This window comes from Cajanus cajan, chromosome 4 (assembly GCF_000230855.2).
Source record: "Cajanus cajan strain Asha chromosome 4, NIPB_CcT2T_4, whole genome shotgun sequence".
Classification (NCBI taxonomy): Eukaryota; Viridiplantae; Streptophyta; class Magnoliopsida; order Fabales; family Fabaceae; genus Cajanus; species Cajanus cajan.
In genome coordinates this window covers 66585688-66593088 of record NC_138520.1, presented here as the reverse complement: position 1 = coordinate 66593088, position 7401 = coordinate 66585688, and the positions used below count along the sequence as shown (strand labels likewise).

The following is a 7401-nucleotide window of genomic DNA, read 5'->3' as shown; positions in this document are numbered from 1 at the left end:
GCACATTAATTTGTTTTTAATACGTGTATATATATATATATATATAATATTAATATTTAATTTATAATACCTTAAATTAAATATAATTATTTAATATTAATATTTAATTTATATATATATATATATATATTAAATATTAATATTAAATATTATATTTAATTTAAGGTATTATATATTAAATATTAACATCAAAAAGTGGAAATATAAAAAAAATAAAGTAAAACATGTTTATAAAATTATAATAATAACACTTTCATAAACATTAATAAAATAATGTTACAAAATATAATTATCATAATATATTTTGTTATTATTATTTATTATTATAAATATTATTATTTTTATTTTTATTAATATTATTATTATTATTTATTATAATTAGTATCATTATTATTTATTATGATTCTTATTATTTTTCTAATATATATTATTATTCTTATCATTATTTATTATTTTTTTAGTAAATAAATCCTATTAATATAATTTTATTGTAATTATTATTAATTACAATAAATAATATTATACTCATTTTTAATCCAAGGGTAAAAGTGTAAATTATATATTCATCTCTTAAATTTTTATTTTTTATCTATCATTAAATTTAAAGCAAATATTTAAATTAATTTATTTTTAAATTAAGTTTTTTATAATTTTTTTAGTTAAAATTTATATATTTATCTTTTAATTATAATAATTATAAAAAAAATTTAACCTAAGGGCAAAATAGTAATCTTTCACAACTATTAATTAAAAAATCTATTTTTATATATCACATCAATCAATTCATTCACAAACTTTCTCTACACTTTCCACTCACTTTCCCTTAATCCAATCAACCTCACTTTCCACTCACTTTCTCTTCAAATCCCTCCTTTTTCACTCTCTCTTTTCCATTCTCAAATCCAATCAAAGCCTAAAAATCCTCTTTTTAAAACCATTACCAATGCATCTAAAAAAATTATAAATAGTACCAGTTACCCCCCACAACAACATATCCTTCATTTCCAGTTGTTCTCATTCAAAGACTGCAATTGCTATGGCAATGGAAGCTCAATCACAGCACCAACTTAATGTCATTTTTCTTCCATATCTAACACCTGGCCATATGATCCCCATGGTGGACACAGCAAGGCTATTTTCCAAGCATGGTGTTAGTGTTACCATCATCACTACTCCTGCTAATGCTTCCACATTCCAGAAGGCCATAGACACTGACTTCAGTTGTGGATACAACATCAGGACTCAATTTATTCCATTACCTGCAGCCCAAGTTGGCCTCCCTGATGGGATTGAGAGTCTCAAAGATTGCACTTCCCAAGAAATGATTGATAAAATCACGCATGGGATATCGCTGCTCAAAGATCAAATTGAGCTTCTATTTCAAGATCTGAAACCGGATTGTATAGTCACAGATATGTTTTATGTTGGATAATCTTAAATTTCTAGAGATATCCGAGATATCCGAGATATCCGAGATATTCGAGATATCCAAGATATCCGGGATATCCGATTTAGTTATCTGGAATTATTTGATTTTGAGTTATTTTGTTTCAGATTAGATAAGATAGTTTTTTGGTAAGTTTTGATTTGATAAGATATTTTATTATCTTCTTGTTAATTCAGTACGTTGTACAATGGCTATTTAAAGGTCATCTCTTATTCAATAAAAATCACAGTGAGTTGCTACGATCACCCACAATTTTAGTGTTACTCGTCTCTCTTAGTTTTTCTACAAATTGGTATCAGAGCTATATGCTCTGAGTGCCGAGTGTGAGAGGAAAACAGTGTGCACCTGTGAAGGGGGAAGAGAGAAGAAAGAGAGAGTAATGGCAAAGGTTGTGAATGGAATGACCGTACCACAACTGTCAAAGAAAACCAATTATGATAATTGGTGTTTACAAATGAAGACCCTGTTGGGTTCCCAAAGTCTATGGGACATAGTGGAGAAGGGGTTCCAAGAACCCGAGGAGGACGAAGACCAATCTGTGGCTCAGATTGCCGCATTGGAAAAGACACGAGTGAAGGACAAATCAGCTTTGTATTTTTTGTACAATGCCGTGGATGAGTCAGGTTTCGAGAAGATTGCAAACGCTGCATCTTCAAAGGAAGCATGGAAAATCTTAGAGGTTGCGCACAGAGGTAACCACCGTGTCAGACAGATTCGACTTCAAACTCTCCGAGGAGAGTTTGAGAGTTTGAAGATGGAGGATAAGGAACAAGTATCCGAGTACATAACTCGGGTGGAGAAGGTGGCTAACCAACTAGGAAGGAATGGGGAGCCAATGCCAGCAAGTAGAATTGTGGAGAAAATCTTGAGATCATTAACAGATGATTTCGAGAGTATTGCATGCGTAATTGAGGAGTCAAAGGACTTGTCAGTTCTCTCAGTGGAAGAGATCGCTGGGTCACTCGAAGCCCACGAACAAAGGAGGGGGAAGATGAAGAATACTCTTGATCAAGCATTACAGGCGCAACTTGATTTGAATGAAACTCGGAACACTCAGGGCCGAAGATCAGGAGGACAAGGACGAGGTGATCATGGAGGACGAGGCAAAGGACGAGGTGATCATGAAGGTGATCAAGGACGAGGTCGAGGACGAGGTGACCATGGAGGTGGACAAGGACGAGGTGATCGTAGCCAAGGAAGTCAGCCAAGGTCCGAGGTGGAATGTTATAAGTGTGGCAAACTCGGCCACTACGCAAAGGAATGCAGATCGGCAAATTGCTACAACTGTGGCAAATACGGTCACATAGCAAAGTATTGCCGAGCTAAAAGCCGAAGTGAAGAAAAAGGGAAGAATCTTCTCACAGAAGAAGAGGACGAGGAAGCAGGAATTTTGATGATGACGCAGAGCTCGGAGACCAAGCTACGTCCGAGTTGTGCCTCTGAGGTCCAGCTAAACTTGAGTTGCGTCGAGAGATCAACAATTGAGCCTCCAAGCTCATATGAGAAGTCAGAAGCCGAGCTTGATTCGAGTTGCCTAAACAACTCGATTTGGTATTTGGACACTGGAGCGAGCAATCATATGTGTGGAGAAGAAAGTTTCTTCAATGAACTCATCAAGGTAAAGGCTGGATTCGTGTCATTTGGGGATGATTCCAAGGTGGCGGTAAAAGGGCGTGGAACCATCAAGTTTATACAGAAGGATGGACGAGTTGGAGAAATAAGGAATGTCTACTACGTTCCCGAGCTTAAGAATAACATCTTAAGCATGGGGCAGATGATAGAGAAAGGAAACTCGGTTCTGATGAAGGATCGAGTGCTTTATTTGAAGGACAAGCATGATCGTTTAATAGCCCGAGTGGAGATGAAAAAGAATCGGATGTATAAACTGGAGATGAACATCATTCAAAATAAGTGCTTAAAGCTAGACGTGAAGGATGAAGCAATGATGAGGCATTCTCGTTTTGGGCATTTAAACATTGGAGGTTTGACCGAGCTATCAAAGAAGGAGTTGGTGCATGGACTACGTGGTGTTGGGTATTCAAGAACAAGTTTTCCGAGCTCGTCCGAGTACAAAGCAAAGGAGCAAGACATCTACAACTCCACTGACGAGTTACATGTAGTATGTCTATTGACAAGAACAGAAGACATAAAATCTGAAGAGGTGGTACTTGATGAAAGATGGAAGAAAGCAACGGATGAGGAGATCGGATCAATTGAGAAGAGTGAGATGGGAAGTAAAGCTGAGCTAGTTGAGGAGTTTAAAGAAGTGAAGAGGGAGTTTGTGATGACCGATTTGGACATCATGAAGTACTTTCTGGGTTTAAAGGTGGACCAAAGAGCAACGGGTATTTTTGTGTCCCAAAAGAGGCATCGGCCACCTCGACGCAGGGGGTGCTGGACGTTGCATGGCTCGCGGGGCCATGGTACACAGAGGAGTATCACGCTCTGGTGGAAGAAGCATCGAAATGAAAGAAGAAGGAGAAATTTAAGATTATGGGGGAGTTTTGTTGGATAATCTTAAATTTCTAGAGATATCCGAGATATCCGAGATATCCGAGATATTCGAGATATCCAAGATATCCGGGATATCCGATTTAGTTATCTGGAATTATTTGATTTTGAGTTATTTTGTTTCAGATTAGATAAGATAGTTTTTTGGTAAGTTTTGATTTGATAAGATATTTTATTATCTTCTTGTTAATTCAGTACGTTGTACAATGGCTATTTAAAGGTCATCTCTTATTCAATAAAAATCACAGTGAGTTGCTACGATCACCCACAATTTTAGTGTTACTCGTCTCTCTTAGTTTTTCTACTGTTTTATCCTTGGACAGTGGAGTCAGCTGCAAAACTAGGCATTCCAAGGCTTCACTATTACGTCTCAAGCTACTTCTCCTCATGTGCCAATCTTTCTATCAGGAAGCACAAGCCTCATGAGAGGTTGCATTCTGATTCTCACAAGTTTATAATTCCTGGTTTCCCTCATGCAATAGAGATGACCCCTCTTCAGCTACCAGAATGGGAAAGGTCTAAGAGTTTTCTCACAGGCTATTTTGATGCAATATTTGAGTCAGAGAAAAGAAGCTATGGAGCAGTGTACAACAATTTTCATGAAATGGAAGGTGATTATGAGCAACTTTATAGGAGCACCGTGGGGATCAAATCTTGGAGTTTGGGACCAATTTCAACCTGGGTTAATAGGGAACACAGGGATGACCTTGACAAGAGTTAGAATTGCTAAACTGGCTAAACTCAAAGGAAAAGGAGTCTGTGCTTTATGTAAGTTTCGGAAGCCTCGTTAGGCTCCCTCATGCTCAACTTGTTGAACTGGCTCATGGTCTTGAACATTCTGGTCATAGTTTTATCTGGGTCATCAGGAAAAATGATGGAACTGAGAATGAGTTCAGTTTCCTGCATGAGTTTGAGCAGAAGATGAGAGAAAGCCATAAGGGTTATATCGTATGGAACTGGGCACCACAGTTGCAGATACTGGAGCACCCTGCCACAGGAGGCATTGTGACTCAATGTGGTTGGAATTCCATTCTTGAAAGTGTGTGCGCTAGATTGCCAATGATCACATGGCCAATTTTTGCTGAGCAGTTTTATAATGAGAGATTGGTAGTTGATGTGTTGAAGATTGGAGTCCCAGTTGGAGTGAAAGAAAACAAGTTGTGGGGAAGGATGGGAGAGAACGCAATTGTGGGAAGGAAAGAGATTGCAAAGGCTGTGAAACAGTTTATGGGAAAAGAAGAGAGAAGTGAAATGAAGATGAGAGCAAGAAAGCTTGGGGATGTTGCCAAGAAGAGCATAGAGGAGGGTGGATCCTCTTACAACAACTTGATGCAGTTGCTAGATGAGCTCAAATCATTAAAGATAACTAGGGCTAGGGCAATTGATGAACCAAATCAGATCATTCAAATAGGGGATTAATATTCTTGGTGCTTTAAGAGGTGAAGCGGATGATGGTTTAGATAATAAAATGGAAAAACGTCCAACTATGTTTTTCTTGAAGCTAAACTTGTTCAGGTAACTAGCTAATTACTTGTGAGTTGTTTCGATATAAGAAGATTCTAGTTTTTACCTTGTCATTTGAATGTTTTGAAGATTCTATGTTAGGAAATCGAAATCTTCTGAATTTGTTTGGTGTGTCATGTAAAGTATATCGTTGTTCTTAACACGATTTACTTCTACAAAAGACTATGGTATGCTGTGTAAGAATGTATAAATATAATTGCGTTGTTTATGCAAAATATATAAATATAAAAAAAGAATATATATATATATATATATATATATATATATATATATATATATATGGGGAATGCTAATATACTCTTACCTATTTTTTAGTGGGATATGTTAACAACCTACACCAAAATTTTAAAATAAAAAAATCACTCATTTTTTTTTATTTGGTTAATTCGTACAAAGGATATTATAATAATTTAAATTAATTTTAAATAAAAATAAAATATTTTCTCTCTCTTATTAATTTCATTCTCCAATTTATTTATTTTTTCTATTAATTAATTTTTATTTGTTCAGAGAGAGGGAGGAGACATCATGAGAGATGAGAGAGAAATAAGTTAAAAAAGAAATTTAATAAGAGAGAGATAAATAAGGTAGAGAAAGAATTTAATAGGAAAGAAAAATAAGTTGGAGAAAGAATTTAATAAGATAGAGAAAAGACTTAAAGAATGAAATTAATAAAAGAGAGAAAATATTTTATTTTTATTTAAAATTAAATTAAATTACTATAATATCCTTTATACAAATTAACCAAATTAAAAGAAATGAGTGATTTTTTTGTCCTAAAATTTTGGTGTAGGTTGCTAACATACTCCCACTAAAAAATAGGTAGGAGTATATTAGCATTCTCCTATATATATATATATATATATATATATATATATAGGAGGGATCCTTTTACTCTAGGAGTAAGTTTAAATAGATTTACTCCATTCAATAACTCATGTTCTACATCAAATTTCAACGATCCAACCGTTCAATTTAAAGTTCTTAATACATGGATCAAATCTATAAATTTTTAAAAAAATTAAAAATTACTTGATACTTAATTTCATTAATTCAAATTGACGGATAATCATAAAATTGTTTTATACATTGATTTACGAAATATCAAATGATTTGTAAATTTTCTAAAAATTTATAGATTTGATCTATGCATTAAGAACTTTAAATTGACGATTGGATCCTTAAAATTTGATATAAAATATGAGTTATTAAACCGAGTAAGTCTATGTAGACTTACTTTTAAAGTAAAAAGATCTCTTCTTTTATATATATATATATATATATATATATATATATATATATATATATATATATATATATATATATATATATATATATATATATATATATTGGTGAAAGGCTTTTGAAATTATGTGATCGAAACTTCGTCTCGCATCCATGAACGATCAAAGCCCACACAAAGGGAAATGACATTTTATAACTTGTTTTCCATAAAAAAATGGCATACTCCAAAATAATATAAAAATTATATTCACTTATTTCCCCTATTTGTTTCCCACTGCCACAGAAAATAGATATTTTTTCCCTCTGTTTGGTATTATTTTAAAATGGAAAGAACAATTAAAAGGGGTCCCACGAAAAACTCATTTCACCAAAAACTATATTACTAATTTAAGTATATATCACTCATTAGTGCAAATAAATATATATATATATATATATATATATATATATATATATATATATATATATATCTAACTAGTAGGTATTTTATTTGTACATATGGATGTTTTATTTTTTTATTACTTGTGAAATAAATATTATTTTAAATTTTTTATATTAAATTAGAATATAACAATAAAATAAAAATATGCATAAAGAAAACAATACAGCATAAACTTTTATATTAGTCACAAATGATATTCATATGTATAAACTATTATAATATGATTAATATC

At 33.1% G+C, this 7401-nt stretch overlaps 1 pseudogene; it reads left to right on the top strand.

Moving 5' to 3' along the window:
* The first annotated feature begins 537 nt into the window (after positions 1-537).
* On the top strand, positions 538-5692 carry LOC109814880 (soyasapogenol B glucuronide galactosyltransferase-like; annotated as a pseudogene).
* The last annotated feature ends 1709 nt before the right edge of the window (positions 5693-7401 follow it).